At 43.3% G+C, this 16,153-nt stretch overlaps 1 non-coding gene across 1 annotated transcript; it reads left to right on the top strand.

Annotated features, from left to right (window-relative positions):
- Positions 1-731: 731 nt before the first annotated feature.
- On the top strand, positions 732-850 carry LOC148809095 (5S ribosomal RNA). Its single transcript, XR_016087674.1, has one exon. It is a non-coding gene; the product is annotated as a 5S ribosomal RNA (ribosomal RNA).
- The last annotated feature ends 15,303 nt before the right edge of the window (positions 851-16,153 follow it).

Below are 16,153 nucleotides of genomic sequence, written 5' to 3'. Positions count from 1 at the left end.
CGCCGTCCTTCAGGGGAGGCGTAAAACCGAGGTCCCGACCCTCCTTGGCCATTAAGAAATCCCAAGGCGTCTCTCAAAAAGAGACGCCGGGGGTGTCACTCTGGTGTTAGTGTTCCCCTTTACCAATCAGTCGGGGTCTCCTCCTAATCCCCGTCTCATATGTAACAATCAATGACGAGGCCCCCCTGTCCCGCGATATTGTACTTGTCTCCTGGCCGCTGGCTGGCGCCGTGAGATTTAGTACTTGCGCAAGAGACCGAGGGCAGAGCGCGAACGCGGTCCCCCGCCCCCACAAAGTGTGCGCTCCAGGTTCCCTCTCGGGGCTCTGCAACACAACGGAAAGGCAGCGAGAAGGAGCCTCTTGCTCTGACGCCGCAAGGCCACAAGAGGGCGGAGGCACCGCGCGCCCGGCCGACGTGTTGGACTAGTGCGCTTCATGTGCTGAAATAAACACGCGGCAGCCCAGAAATGTTTTCAGAGTGCTGTGCACTGGAGGTTTTTGTCTTGTGAAGACTTGCCTTGTGCTCCTCCGTGCAGTTTGTTTGTCCTCCTCCAGTGCGGGACAAGCCAACACAAGGGAGCACATTCGCCAACATAAAGGCACGCAACGCGATTTGGAAAGAGGCTCCTTTCCAAAGAGTTGCACACGAACGATTCTTCAGTCCCGCTCGGGGGGCACGGAGCCCCAGCCACACACAGCTTCAAGTAGCGAGTCAGGCGGTACCGCTTTCGCTTGCGGCCCCACCACCCTGAACGCGCCCGATCTCGTCTGATCTCGGAAGGTAAGCAGGGTCGGGCCTGGTTAGTACTTGGATGGGAGACTGCCTGGGAATACCAGGTGCTGCAAGCTCTTGCTCTCTCGGCCAGCAGGAGTTGCCGTTGGAGCCATAGGCTTTGGGGGGAAAACCTGGAGGATGGAAAGGTGATCTATAGCCTCATCTCTACAGATGTTTTGTTGCTATGGCATGTGTGTGACCCATATACAAAAAAACCCGCTTGTAAAACGAATATCGAAGCTGCCTCTAAATCTGCAAATGAAGATGAGTCGATAAACCACTTGTTTTTCATATAACTATACATATATTCATTTATTACTGATTTCATTCACTGACCACGGATACAATAGAGGTACAGCCATTCACTGTTTGACATGTCTGCACTGGTACAGAACCTAGCAATCAGAAAACAGGTGAAACTGTCTTTAGAATTAGCATACAGTACCGAGGCCCCCATGACCAAATAAAGGCTAACCTTGATAATCAGCCTAAATGATGCAGACTACAGCAAAACGACTGACTTTGAAAAGGGAATGAATGTCCGGAAGGAGTAGTGTAACCTGCTTGAAATGCTTCTCCGGACCTCTAACTAAAAGAAACCGGGAACCGGCAGTGGCATCGACTCCTTTCGAACTGGGATCCTATCGCAGCTCGTGGTGGCGTAACTCTTCCGTATGAGGAAGTCTGAGGAACAGTGAGCCTGTCTCTCAATAATAAAAATACAGTTTGTGATCTCCTATCCCAGCCTGAGGAACAGACCGTGAGACTTTCTCTCAATAATAATAATAATACAGTGTGAGATCTCCTGTCCCAGCCTGAGGAACAGACAGTAAACCTGTCTCTCAATAATAATAAACCAGTGTGTGATCTCCTGTCTTAGCCTGGGGAACACTGAGCCTGTCTCTTAATACTAATAATATAGTGTGTGATTTCCTGCCCCAGCTAGAGGAACAGACAGTGAGCCTGTCTCTCAAAGATATTAATAATACAGTGTGTGACCTCCTGTCCCAGCTTGGGGAACAATAAGCCAGACTCTCAGCAATTATAATACAGTGTGATCTACTGTCCCAGCCTGAGGAACAGTGAGTTTATCTGTCAATAATAATAATACAGTATGATCTCCTGTCCCAGTCAGAGGAACAGTGAGCTTGTCTCTCAATAATAATAATACAGTGTGTGGATCTCCTGTCCCAGCCTGAGGAACAGACAGTGAGCCTGTCTCTCAATAATAATGATACAGTGTAATCTCCTGTCCCAGCCTGAGGAACAGTGAGCCTGTCTCTCAATAATAATAACCTAGTGTGGAATGTCCTGTCCCAGTGTGAGGAACAAACCGTGAGCATGTGTCTCAATAATAATAGAACAGTGCTTGATCTCCAGTCCCAGCCAGAGGAACAGTGAGCCAAACTCTCAATAATAATAATACAGTGTGATCTACTTTCCCAGCCTGAGGAACAGACAGCGAGCCTGTCTCTCAATAATAATAATAAAGTGTGTGACCTCCTGTCCCAGCTTGGGGAACAGTAAGCCAGACTCTCAACAATAATAATACAGTGTGATCTACTGTCCCAGCCTAAGGAACAGTGAGCTTGTCTCTCAATAATATTAATACAGTATGATCTCCTGTCCCAGCCTGAGGAACAGACAGTGAACCTGTCTTTCAATAATAATAATAACACAGTGTGTGACTTCCTCTCCCAGCATGAGGAACAGACAGTGAGCCTGTCTCTCAATAAGAATAATAACACAGTGTGTGACCTCCTGTCCCAGCCTGAGGAACAGCGAGCCTGTCTCTCAATAATAATAATACAGTGTGTCATCTCCTTTCCCAGAGTGAGGAACAGTGAGCTTGTCTCTTAATAATAATAATACAGTGTGATCTCCTGTCCCAGCCTGAGGAACAGGTAGCCTGTCTCTCAATAATAATAATAATACAGTGTGTGATCTCCTGTCTTAGCCTGAGGAACAGACAGTGAACCTGTCTCTAAATAATAATAACCTTGTGTGGAATGTCCTGTCCCAGTCTGAGGAACAAACAGTCAGCATGTCTCTCAATAACAATAGAACAGGGTGTGATCTCCAGTCCCAGCAAGAGGAACAAACAGTGAGCCTGTCTCTCAATAATAAAAATACAGTGTGTGATCTCCTATCCCAGCCTGAGGAACAGACAGTGAGCCTGTCTCTCAATAATAATAATAATACAGTGTGTGATCTGTTGTTCCAGCCTGAGGAAAAGACAGTGAGCCCGTCTCTCAATAATAATAATACAGTGTGTGACCTCCTGTCCCAGCCTGGAGAACAGTGAGTTTATCAGTCAATAATAATAATACAGTGTGATCTCCTGTCCAATCCTGAGGAACAGTGAGCTTGTCTCATAATAAAAATAATACAGTGTGTGTTCTCCTGTCCCAGCCTGAGGAACAGACAGTAAGCCTATCTCTCAAAGATAATAATAATACAGTGTGTGACCTCCTGTCCCAGCTTGGGGAACAATAAGCCAGACTCTCAGCAATTATAATACAGTGTGATCTACTGTCCCAGCCTGAGGAACAGTGAGCTTGTCTCTCAATAATAATAATACAGTATGATCTCTTGTCCCAGTCTGAGGAACAGTGAGCCTGTCTCTCAATAATAATAATACAGTGTGTGGATCTCCTGTCCCAGCCTGAGGAACAGACAGTGAGCCTGTCTCTCAATAATAATAATACAGTGTGTGACCTCCTGTCCCAGCCTGAGGAACAGTGAGCCTGTCCCTCAATAATAATAATACAGTGTGTCATCTCCTGTCCCAGCTTGAAGAACAGTGAGCTTCTCTCTCAATTATAATACAGTGTGATCTACTGTCCCAGCATGAGGAAGAGTGAGCTTGTCTCTCAATAATAATAATACAGTGTGTGGATCTCCTGTCCCAGCCTGAGGAACAGACAGTGAGCCTGTCTCTCAATAATAATAATACAGTGTGTGACCTCCTGTCCCAGCCTGAGGAACAGTGAGCCTGTCCCTCAATAATAATAATACAGTGTGTCATCTCCTGTCCCAGCCTAAGGAACAGTGAGCTTGTCTCTCAATAATATTAATACAGTATGATCTCCTGTCCCAGCCTGAGGAACAGACAGTGAGCCTGTCTCTCAATAATAATAATAACACAGTGTGTGACTTCCTCTCCCAGCATGAGGAACAGACAGTGAGCCTGTCTCTCAATAAGAATAATAATAAAGTGTGTGACCTCCTGTCCCAGCCTGAGGAACAGCGAGCCTGTCTCTCAATAATAATAATACAGTGTGTGACCTCCTGTCCCAGCTTGGGGAACAGTAAGCCAGACTCTCAACAATAATAATACAGTGTGATCTACTGTCCCAGCCTAAGGAACAGTGAGCTTGTCTCTCAATAATATTAATACAGTATGATCTCCTGTCCCAGCCTGAGGAACAGACAGTGAACCTGTCCTTCAATAATAATAATAACACAGTGTGTGACTTCCTCTCCCAGCATGAGGAACAGACAGTGAGCCTGTCTCTCAATAAGAATAATAATAAAGTGTGTGACCTCCTGTCCCAGCCTGAGGAACAGCGAGCCTGTCTCTCAATAATAATAATACAGTGTGTGATCTCCTGTCTTAGCCTGAGGAACAGACAGTGAACCTGTCTCTCAATAATAATAACCTTGTGTTGAATGTACTATCCCAGTCTGAGGAACAAACAGTGAGCATGTCTCTCAATAACAGTAGAACAGTGTGTGATCTCCAGTCCCAGCAAGAGGAACAAACAGTGAGCCTGTCTCTCAATAATAAAAATACAGTGTGTGATCTCCTGTCCCAACCTGAGGAACAGACAGTGAGCCTGACTCTCAATAATAATAATACAGTGTGATGTCTCCTGTCCCAGCCTGAGGAACAGACAGTGAGGCTTTCTCTCAATAGTAATAATACAGTGTGATCTACTGTCCCAGCCTGCGGAACAGTGAGTTTATCTGTCAATAATAATAATACAGTCTGTGATCCCCTGTCCCAGCCTGAGGAACACACAGCGAGCCTGTATTTCAATAATAATAACTCAGTGTGTGATCTCCTGTCCCAGCCTGAGGAACAGACAGCGAGCCTGTCTTTCAATAATAATAATTCAGTGTGTGATCTCCTATCCCAGCTTGAGGAACAGACAGCGAGCCTGTCTCTCAATAATAATCATACAGTGTGCGATCTCCTATCCTAGCTTGAGGAACAGACAGCGAGCCTGTCTCTCAATAATAATAATACATTGTGTGATCTCCTGTCCCAACCTGAGGAACTGACAGTGAGCCTGTCTCTCAATAATAATAATACAGTGTGTGATCTCCTGTCCCAGCTTGAGGAACAGACAGTGAGCCTGTCTTTCAATAATAATAATACAGTGTTTGATCTCCTGTTCCAGCCTGAGGAAGAGACAGTGAGCCTGCCTCTCAATAATAATAATACAGTGTGTGATCTCCTGTCCCAGCCTGGGGAACACACAGCGATCCTGTCTTTCAATAATAATAATTCAGTGTGTGATCTCCTGTCCCAGCCTGAGGAACAGAAAGTGATCCTGTCTCTCAATAATAGTAATCCAGTGTGGGATGTCCTGTCCCAGTGTGAGGAACAAAGAGTGAGCATGTCTCTCAATAATAATAGAACAGTGTGTGATCTCCGGTCCTAGCCAGAGGAAGAGACAGTGAGCCTGCCACTCAATAATAATAATACAGCGTGTGATCTCCTGTCCCAGGCAGGGGAACAGACAGTAAACCTGTCTCTCAATAATAATAATCCAGTTTGTGATCTCCTGTCCCAGCCTGAGGAACAGTGAGCTTGTCTCTCAATAATAATAATACATTGTGAGATCTCCTGTACTAGCCTGAGGAACAGACGGTGAACTTGTCTCTCAATAATAATAATACAGTGTGATCTACTGTAGCAGCCTGAGGAACAGTGAGCCTGTCTCTCAATAATTATAATACAGTGTGTGACCTCCTGTCCCAGCCTGAGGAACAGTGAGCCTTTCTCTCAATATTAATAGAAAAGTGTTTGATCTCCAGTCCCAGCCTGAGGAACAAACAGTGAGCCTCTCTCTCAATAATAATAATACAGTGTGTCATCCCCTGTCCCAGCCTGAGGAACAGTAACCTTGTCTCTCAATAATATTAATACAGTGTGTGATCTCCTATCCCAGCCTGAAGAACAGAGAGTGAGCCTGTCTCTCAGTAATAATAATACAGTGTGTCATCCCCTGTCCCAGCCTGAGGAACAGTAACCTTGTCTCTCAGTAATAATAATACAGTGTGTGATCTCCTGTCCCAGTCCAAAGGAAGAGACAGTGAGCCTGTCTCTCAATAATAGTAATAAACTGTGTGATCTCCTGTCCAAGCCTGAGAAACAGACAGTGAGCCTCTCTCTTAATAATAATAATACAGAGTGTGATCTCCTGTCCAAGAATGAGGAACAGACAGTGAGCCTGTCTCTCAATAATAATACCGTGTGTGATCTTCTGTTTGAGTATGGGGAACAGAAAGTGAGCCTGTCTCTCAGTAATAATAATATAGTGTGTGATCCACTGTCACAGTCTGGGGAACAGTGAACCAGACTCTCAATAATAATAATACAGTGAGATCTCCTGTCCCAGACAGAGGAACAGTGAGCCTGTCTCTCAATAATAAAAATACAGTTTGTGATCTCCTATCCCAGCCTGAGGAACAGACAGTGAGCCTGTCTCTCAATAATAATAATACAGTGTGAGACCTCCTGTCCCAGCCTGAGGAACAGACAGTAAACCTTTCTCTCAATAATAATAATCCAGTGTGTGATCTCCTGTCTTAGCCTGAGGAACACTGAGCCTGTCTCTCAATACTAATAATATATTGTGTGATTTCCTGCCCCAGCCAGAGGAACAGACAGAGAGCCTGTCTCTCAATAACAATAATAATACAGTGTGTGATCTGTTGTCCCAGCCTGAGGAAAAGACCTCCTGTCCCAGCTTGGGGAACAGTAAGCCAGACTCTCAACAATTATAATACAGTGTGATCTACTGTCCCAGCCTAAGGAACAGTGAGCTTGTCTCTCAATAATATTAATATAGTATGATCTCCTGTCCCAGCCTGAGGAACAGCGAGCCTGTCTCTCAATAATAATAATACAATGTGTCGTCTCCTTTCCCAGCCTGAGGAACAGTGAGCTTGTCTCTTAATAATAATAATACAGTGTGATCTCCTGTACCAGCCTGAGGAACAGGTAGCCTGTTTCTCAATAATAATAATACAGTGTGTGATCTCCTGTCTTAGCCTGAGGAACAGACAGTGAACCTGTCTCTCAATAATAATAACCTTGTGTGGAATGTCCTGTCCCAGTCTGAGGAACAAACAGTGAGCATGTCTCTCAATAATAAAAAATACAGTGTGTGATCTCCTGTCCCAACCTGAGAAACAGACAGTGAGCCTGTCTCTCAATAATAATAATACAGTGTGTGATCTCATGTCCCAGCCAGGGGAACAGACAGTAAACTTGTTTCTCAATAGTAGTAATCCAGTGTGTGATCTCCTATCTTTGCCTGAGGAACAGACAGTGATCCTGTCTCTCAATAATGATAATCCAGTATGGGATGTCCTGTCCCAGTCTGAGGAACAAAGAGTGAGCATGTCTCTCAATAATAACAGACCCGTGTGTGATCTCAGGTCCAAGCCAGAGAAACAGCGAGCCTGTCTCTCAATACTAATAATACAGTCTGTGATCTCCTGTCCCAGCCTGGGGAACACTGAGTCTGTCTCTCAATACTAATAATACAGCGTGTGATATCCTGCCCCAGCCTGAGTAACAGTCAGTAAGCCTGTCGCTCAATAATAATAATACAGTGTGTGATTTCTTGTCCAGGCCTGAGGAACAGACTGTGAGCCTGTTTCTCAATAATAATAATACAGTGTGTAATCTCCTTTCTTAGCCTGAGGAACAGACAGTGAGCCTGTATCTCAATAATAATAAAACAGTGTGTGATCTCCTGTCGTAGTGTGAGGAAAAAAACACTGAGCCTCTCTCTCAATATTAATAGAACAGTGTGTAATCTCCAGTCCCAGCCTGAGGAACAAACAGTTTGCCTGTCTCTCAATACCAATAATACAGTGTGTGATTTCCTGCCCCAGCCAGAGGAACAGACAGTAAGCCTGTCTCTAAATAATAATAATAATAATAATAATAATACAGTGTGTGATCTGTTGTCCCAGCCTGAGGAACAGACAGTGACCCTGTCTCTCAGTAATAATAATACAGTGTGATCTCCTGTCCCACCCTGAGGAACAGTGAGTCTGTCTCTCAATAATAATAAAAATACAGTGTGTGACCACCTGTACCAGCCTGGGGAACAGACAGTGAGCCTGTCTCTCAATAATAATAATATAGTGTGTGACCTCCTGTCCCAACCTGAGGAACAGTGAGCCTGTCTCTCAATAATAATAATACAGTGTGATCTCCTGTCCCAGCCTGAGGAATAGACAGTGAGCCTGTCTCTCAATAATAATAATAATGCAGTGTGAGACCTCCTGTCCCAGCCTGAGGAAGAGACAGTGACCCTGCCACTCAATAATAATAATATAGTGTGTGGTCTCCTGTCCCAGCCAGGGGAACAGACAGTAAACCTGTCTCTCAATAGTAATAATCCAGTGTGTGATCTCCTGTCTTAGCATGAGGAACAGACAGTGATCCTGTCTCTCAATAATAATAATCCAGTGTGGGATGTCCTGTCCCAGTCTGAGGAACAAACAGTGAGCATATCTCTCAATAGTAATAGACCCGTGTGTGATCTCCAATCCAAGCCAGAGGAACAGTGAGCCTGTCTCTCAATACTAATAATACAGTTTTTGATCTCCTGTCCCATTCTGAGGAACAGACAGTGAGTCTGACTCTCAATACTAATAATACAGTTTGTGATCTCCTGTCCCAGCATGAGGAACAGACAGTGAGCCTGTCTCTCAATAATAATAATACAGTGTGTGACCTCCTGTCCCAGCCTGGAGAACAGTGAGTTTATCTGTCAATAATAATACTACAGTGTGATCTCATGTCCAAGCCTGAAAACAGTGAGCTTGTCTCTCAGTTAAAATAATACAGTGTGATCTCCTGTCCCACCCTGAGGAACAGTGAGCCTGTCTCTCAATAATAATAATACAGTGTGTGATCTCCTGTCCCAGCCTGAGGAACAGACAGTGAGCCTATCTCTCAAAGATAATAATAATACAGTGTGTGACCTCCTGTCCCAGCTTGGGGATCAATAAGCCAGACTCTCAGCAATTATAATACAGTGTGATCTACTGTCCCAGCCTGAGGAACAGTGAGCTTGTCTCTCAGCAATTATAATACAGTGTGATCTACTGTCCCAGCCTGAGGAACAGTGAGCTTGTCTCTCAATAATAATAATACAGTATGATCTCTTGTCCCAGTCTGAGGAACAGTGAGCCTGTCTCTCAATAATAATAATACAGTGTGTGGATCTCCTGTCCCAGCCTGAGGAACAGACAGTAAGCCTGTCACTCAATAATAATAATACAGTGTATCATCTCCTGTCCCAGCTTGAGGAACAGTGAGCTTCTCTATCAATAATAATACAGTGTGATCTCCTGTCCCACCATAAGGAACAGTGAGCCTGTCTCTCACTAATAATAATACAGTGTGTGATCTCCTGTCCCAGCCCGAGGAACAGACAGTGAGCCTATCTCTCAAAGATAATAATAATACAGTGTGTGACCTCCTGTCCCAGCTTGGGGAACAGTGAACCTGTCCCTCAATAATAATAATACAGTGTATCATCTCCTGTCCCAGCTTGAGGAACAGTGAGCTTCTCTCTCAATAATAATACAGTGTGATCTCCTGTCCCAGACTGAGGAACAGTGAGCCTGTCTCTCAATAATAATAACCTAGTGTGGAATGTTCTGTCCCAGTCTGAGGAACAAACCGTGAGCATGTGTCTCAATAATATTAGAACAGTGTGTGATCTCCTGTCCCAGCCAGAGGAACAGACAGTGAGCCTGTCTCTCTATAATAATAATACATTGTGTGACCTCCTGTCCCAGCCTGAGGAACAGTGAGCCAGACTCTCAATAATAATAATACAGTGTGATCTACTTTCCCAGCCTGAGGAACAGACAGCGAGTCTGTCTCTCAATAATAATAATACAGTGTGATCTACTTTCCCAGCCTGAGGAACAGACAGCGAGCCTGTCTCTCAATAATAATAATACAGTGTGTGATCTCCTGTCCCAGCTTGGGGAACAGTAAGCCAGACTCTCAACAATTATAATACAGTGTGATCTACTGTCCCAGCCTAAGGAACAGTGAGCTTGTCTCTCAATAATATTAATATAGTATGATCTCCTGTCCCAGCCTGAGGAACAGCGAGCCTGTCTCTCAATAATAATAATACAATGTGTCATCTCCTTTCCCAGCCTGAGGAACAGTGAGCTTGTCTCTTAATAATAATAATACAGTGTGATCTCCTGTACCAGCCTGAGGAACAGGTAGCCTGTTTCTCAATAATAATAATACAGTGTGTGATCTCCTGTCTTAGCCTGAGGAACAGACAGTGAACCTGTCTCTCAATAATAATAACCTTGTGTGGAATGTCCTGTCCCAGTCTGAGGAACAAACAGTGAGCATGTCTCTCAATAATAAAAAATAAAGTGTGTGATCTCCTGTCCCAACCTGAGAAACAGACAGTGAGCCTGTCTCTCAATAATAATAATACAGTGTGTGATCTCATGTCCCAGCCAGGGGAACAGACAGTAAACTTGTTTCTCAATAGTAGTAATCCAGTGTGTGATCTCCTATCTTTGCCTGAGGAACAGACAGTGATCCTGTCTCTCAATAATGATAATCCAGTATGGGATGTCCTGTCCCAGTCTGAGGAACAAAGAGTGAGCATGTCTCTCAATAATAACAGACCCGTGTGTGATCTCAGGTCCAAGCCAGAGAAACAGTGAGCCTGTCTCTCAATACTAATAATACAGTCTGTGATCTCCTGTCCCAGCCTGGGGAACACTGAGTCTGTCTCTCAATACTAATAATACAGCGTGTGATATCCTGCCCCAGCCTGAGTAACAGTCAGTAAGCCTGTCGCTCAATAATAATAATACAGTGTGTGATTTCTTGTCCAGGCCTGAGGAACAGACTGTGAGCCTGTTTCTCAATAATAATAATACAGTGTGTGATCTCCTTTCTTAGCCTGAGGAACAGACAGTGAGCCTGTATCTCAATAATAATAAAACAGTGTGTGATCTCCTGTCGTAGTGTGAGGAAAAAAACACTGAGCCTGTCTCTCAATATTAATAGAACAGTGTGTAATCTCCAGTCCCAGCCTGAGGAACAAACAGTTTGCCTGTCTCTCAATACCAATAATACAGTGTGTGATTTCCTGCCCCAGCCTGGGGAACACACAGCGATCCTGTCTTTCAATAATAATAATTCAGTGTGTGATCTCCTGTCCCAGCCTGAGGAACAGAAAGTGATCCTGTCTCTCAATAATAGTAATCCAGTGTGTGATGTCCTGTCCCAGTGTGAGGAACAAAGAGTGAGCATGTCTCTCAATAATAATAGAACAGTGTGTGATCTCCGGTCCCAGCCAGAGGAAGAGACAGTGAGCCTGCCACTCAATAATAATAATACAGTGTGTGATCTCCTGTCTTAGCCTGAGGAACAGACAGTGATCCTGTCTCTCAATAATAATAATCCAGTGTGGGATGTCCTGTCCCAGTCTGAGGAACAAACTGTGAGCATATCACTCAATAATAACAGACCTGTGAGTGATCTCCAGTCCAAGCCAGAGCAACAGTGAGCCTATCTAATAATACAGTGTGTGATCTCCTGTCCCATTCTGAGGAACAGACAGTGAGTCTGACTCTCAATAATAATAATACAGTGTGTGATCTCCTGTCCCAGACTGAGGAACAGTGAGCCTGTCTCTCAAATATAATAATATAGTGTGTGATCTCCTTTCTTAGCCTGAGGAACAGACAGTGAGCCTGTATCTCAATAATAATAATCAAGTGTGGGATCTCCTGTCGTAGTCAGAAGAACATACAGTGAGCCTGTCCTCAATATTAATATAACAGTTAGTGACCTACTCTGCCATCCTGAGGAAGAGACACTTAGCCTGTGTCTCAATTATAATAATACACTGTGTGATCTCCAATTCAAGCCAGAGGAACAGTGAGCCTGTCTCTCAATACTAATAATCCAGTGTGTGATCTCCTGAGGAACACTGAGTCTGTCTCTCAATGCTAATAATACAGTGTCATCTCCTGTCCCAGCCTGAGGAACAGTGAGCTTGTCTCTCAATAATAATAATAATACATTGTGAGATCTCCTGTACTAGCCTGGTAAACACTGAGCCTGTCTCTCAATAATAATAGTACAGTGTGTGATCTCCTGTCCCAGCCTGAGGAACAGACGGTGAACCTGTCTCTCAATAATAATAATACAGTGTGATCTACTGTCCCAGCCTGAGGAACAGTGAGCCTTACTCTCAGTAATAATAATACAGTGTGTGATCTCCTGTCCCAGCCCAATGGAAGAGACAGTGAGCCTATCTCTCAATAATAATAATACAGTGTGTGACCTCCTGTCCCAGACTGAGGAACAGTGACAATGTCTCTCAATAATAATAATACAGTGTGTGATCTTCTGTCCCAGCCTGAGGAACAGATGGTGAACCTGTCTCTGAATAATAATAATAATACAGTGTGTGATGTACTGTCCCAGCCCAAAGAAAGAGACAGTGAGTCTGTCTCTCAATAATAATAATGCAGTGTGTGATCTCCTGTCCCAGCCTGGGGAACAGTCAGAGATCCTGTCTCTCAATAATAGTAATCCAGTGTGGGATGTCCTGTCCCATTCTGAGGAACAAACAGTGAGCATGTCTCTCAATAATAATAATACAGCGTGTGATATCCTGTATCCTTTCATTACCTTTTACTTTTAAAAATGAACTCAAATTGTGTATAATGTAATAATTTAAGCAGAATAAAGTAGAAGTCATTCTGAGGTGCCACGTGTGAGGGATACAGCTAGGCATCTGAAATGCAGGGTTTGAGAGCCCTTTCAGGAGCACTGCATCCATTGAGACAGACCCGTGCATGTTAAACAAATAGATTCTAATAATATAATGATCCAGTGTGTTGCACTACTTCACTACTTCACTGCTCTATGCCGTCTGGAAATATATCCTCAGACTGCTTACTGCCCTGGCATGTACCAAGACATTACAGGAGCACATCTATATATGATACTGCGTTGAAGCAGGAGACACACATTCGGATCCGAAATACAGTGTTCCAGCACCTTTGACCTCATCCAGAACGTATCATTTCTTGAAAGGGATTGCTGTCCGAATGCACATCTGAATCCCAAACAGAATCTCTAGTAAAATACGATCAGTTGTGATGTCTAGTTTCAAGCATTAACATCCAAAGTACCTGTCTTAGGTGGGGCAGGAAATTTGCCAAGCCACCTGAAAGAATTACCATTTCTAAAGATGTCTGTTGTAATTTACACACCTTGCTCCAAGGTCCAGTCAGTCAAAAGCATCTTTATTAATTAGCCTCAGTGCCTTGATATTTTTTATTAATCTAATATCAGGAATCTCACCATGTGCATGCTGAGCTGTGGAATATATGTATTTTTTTATGTACTGTAAAATCGAAATACCACCTCTTTCTGGTTACTTATCCTTTATTGTATAATCAGGGCCAAATAAAACTAAATCAGTGTCACCTGCTGGGTTCAAAACGCCTTCAGGGGACACCAAATAGGAGGCACTGGACTATAAATACCCATCCATGTTATAACACACTCACCAAGGGTTTTTTAGTTTAACTCTGAGCTTTGAGAGATTTAATACCTATGGTACCCATATTCACCCTTTATTTAAGGGAAGTACACATCCTAGACACACAGGAAACCCTCTCGCCCCAAGGGACGACCGGTACTTTGGATGGTCATGATTGAACCTGGCTTACAACAGACTTCTTTGGAAATGGTAATTCTTTCACATGGCTTGGCAAACTACCTGGCCCAGCTAAGACAGGTACTTTGGATGTTAATGCTTGAAACTAGACATCTTTAGAAATGGTAATTCTTTCAGGTGGCTTAGCAAGCTCCCTGCTCCAGCTAAGACAGGTACTTTGGATGTTAATGCTTGAAACTAGACATCTTTAGAAATGGTCATTCTTTCTGAGGGCTTGGGAAACTCTATTTCTTTGAATGCACCTGCACCGTTGAATATACTTTTAACCCATGCTTAGCCATGTTTTTAAAATTAAATTATAACGATTTCTGTGTTTGATACTGGTAGCAAAGGCTTCCTCCACCCACTGCTTTGCCAAAGGGGAGTGCTGTTTTCTGGGAGGGGTGGAGTCTTTGCTCGGGGTAACTTTCTGCTGAGTGCAATATACCTTTCACTTTTCACCTGCAATCGAGACAGGAGGTACAGTAACTCTGAGACTTGACTAAGGTCCTGGATATTGAATCACCACTACGATCAAGAGGTAAGACTTTACATTTTTACTTTTAAATGCATTTGCTGATAACCTTTTAAAACTAATATGCAGTCAGGCAGATGCATCTTTATTCTTAAGCGTCTCTCAGTGCATTGATATTGTTTTTACTAATCTATTATCAAGAATCTCATCATGTGATTAATTGATTAATTGCAATAGTGTAACTGCAAATGAATATATATGAGAATGTATGTTTGTTCATATGCAATGGTAGGAGCAGTTTCTCATTGCAGTGGATTTTCAGGGCCAATTCATCTCTCCATCTTATACTGAATATGAAAGGTAGTTGTTTCTATATGGACTCAGTCTTTGGAATTTGTATATATATATATTTCAGTGATCCCTCAGCCATTCCTTCTGTATTGTAATTCAATTTCTCTTTTAAAATTCCTTCCCCACTTCTAGGACCTGCAGTTGCTGAACTCCACAATGGCTCCTATTGGAAAGTCTGTGACTGAGACCAAGTAAGTGTTCACTTTTTTATGAAACCATTATTTATTTTGGAGCAATGACCAATTCTTATATAAATACAATGAAATCATTATGCTCAAACTATGAGAGAGAAAATTAAGGATAATTTAAGAAATCAGTCTTAGCTTGTTTCTATACACAGATGGTATTATTTATTTTCAAAGGAAACCCGCGAGGATTCCCCTGGTGTGCAAGATGTGCCTGAATACTTTTGATCAGCTTCCTGCTCACTTGAAGAGGGCCTGTATGAAGCACGCCACGGCAGAAGAGATCAGGATGGCCTCTCAACAGGCGAGGGAGGACATGATGAATCACCTGAAGAACGGGGTCATCGTGGATTACCACAGAATAGAGATTGTGTCTGGTGAGGCAAACAGGATAGCGGTTGTAAGACTGCTAGAGTCCTCGGGCCTTTTTGTACGTGGGAAGCCTGAAGACACATTGGCACGGTGAGATATTTTTAATATGTAAGGCTTCTGTAGTTTCTTTTTGAAATCATTGTTACAACATATTATGTAAAAGCATGTTGAAAAGAATCTACCTGCATTCCAGCGGCCCTGTTCAAGAGGCCACTGTCCAGGAGGAAGAGATGCCAGAGGCTGCTCCAGAAACTGAAGCAGAAGCGGAGGAGGAAGGGGAAGATGGGGAACAGTAAGACTCTCTGCTCAATAGGGTTTCTAGTGCTTTATTTTTTATTTGCACGTTGTATGTATAAAATTAGATTTTGTTTCACAGAGGCAAGAAAAAATGTAGCCTTAATTGGGATGTCAGTGAATTGGTAGATATACACATTCACACAGAGCCACATCTAAAGCCATTTTCTCCCAGAAGCCAACTAAGAAAACGGAAACACTTATAATACATATAATTGTCCATGTGTCTTATATCTACAGGGTGTCAGTTAAAGGTAATCTAAAAGCTCTCCGAAAAAGAGTTGCCCTGGCTGGACTTTACAGAAAACACTCTCTTGATTCTCCTCTCCTGGCTGGCTTTAAACAATACCTTATCCAGGGCCTGGGAATGGTAAACTGCTCCAAGGAGGTAGGTATTTGGTACATGGTTTTACTCGGCTTAAACTTCACATACCACGGATGTTGGTCATAAAAATAATGACTTTCTCTATATATGTTTTTCAGGTTGAAAATGTCTCCAGGTTCCTGTTTTTTTATGGATCCATCAGAAGTTTCCTTAAGTTTTCTGAAGGACATTTCCAAAATGCAGACATTTGTTTCCCAGTTGAAGATGACTGGGTTGTCTCACCAGACCATTGCAGGTTATATCATTAATATCAGCAGATTCCTGCTCTTCATCCGAAAAAACACTAACCTGCAAGTGGAGGATCCCAGTCTAGCTAAGAGTTTAATAGA

Source organism: Atractosteus spatula, unplaced genomic scaffold (genome assembly GCF_055471065.1).
Source record: "Atractosteus spatula isolate fAtrSpa1 unplaced genomic scaffold, fAtrSpa1.hap1 Scaffold_166, whole genome shotgun sequence".
Classification (NCBI taxonomy): domain Eukaryota; kingdom Metazoa; phylum Chordata; class Actinopteri; order Semionotiformes; family Lepisosteidae; genus Atractosteus; species Atractosteus spatula.
This window is presented reverse-complemented; position numbering and strand designations above follow the sequence as displayed.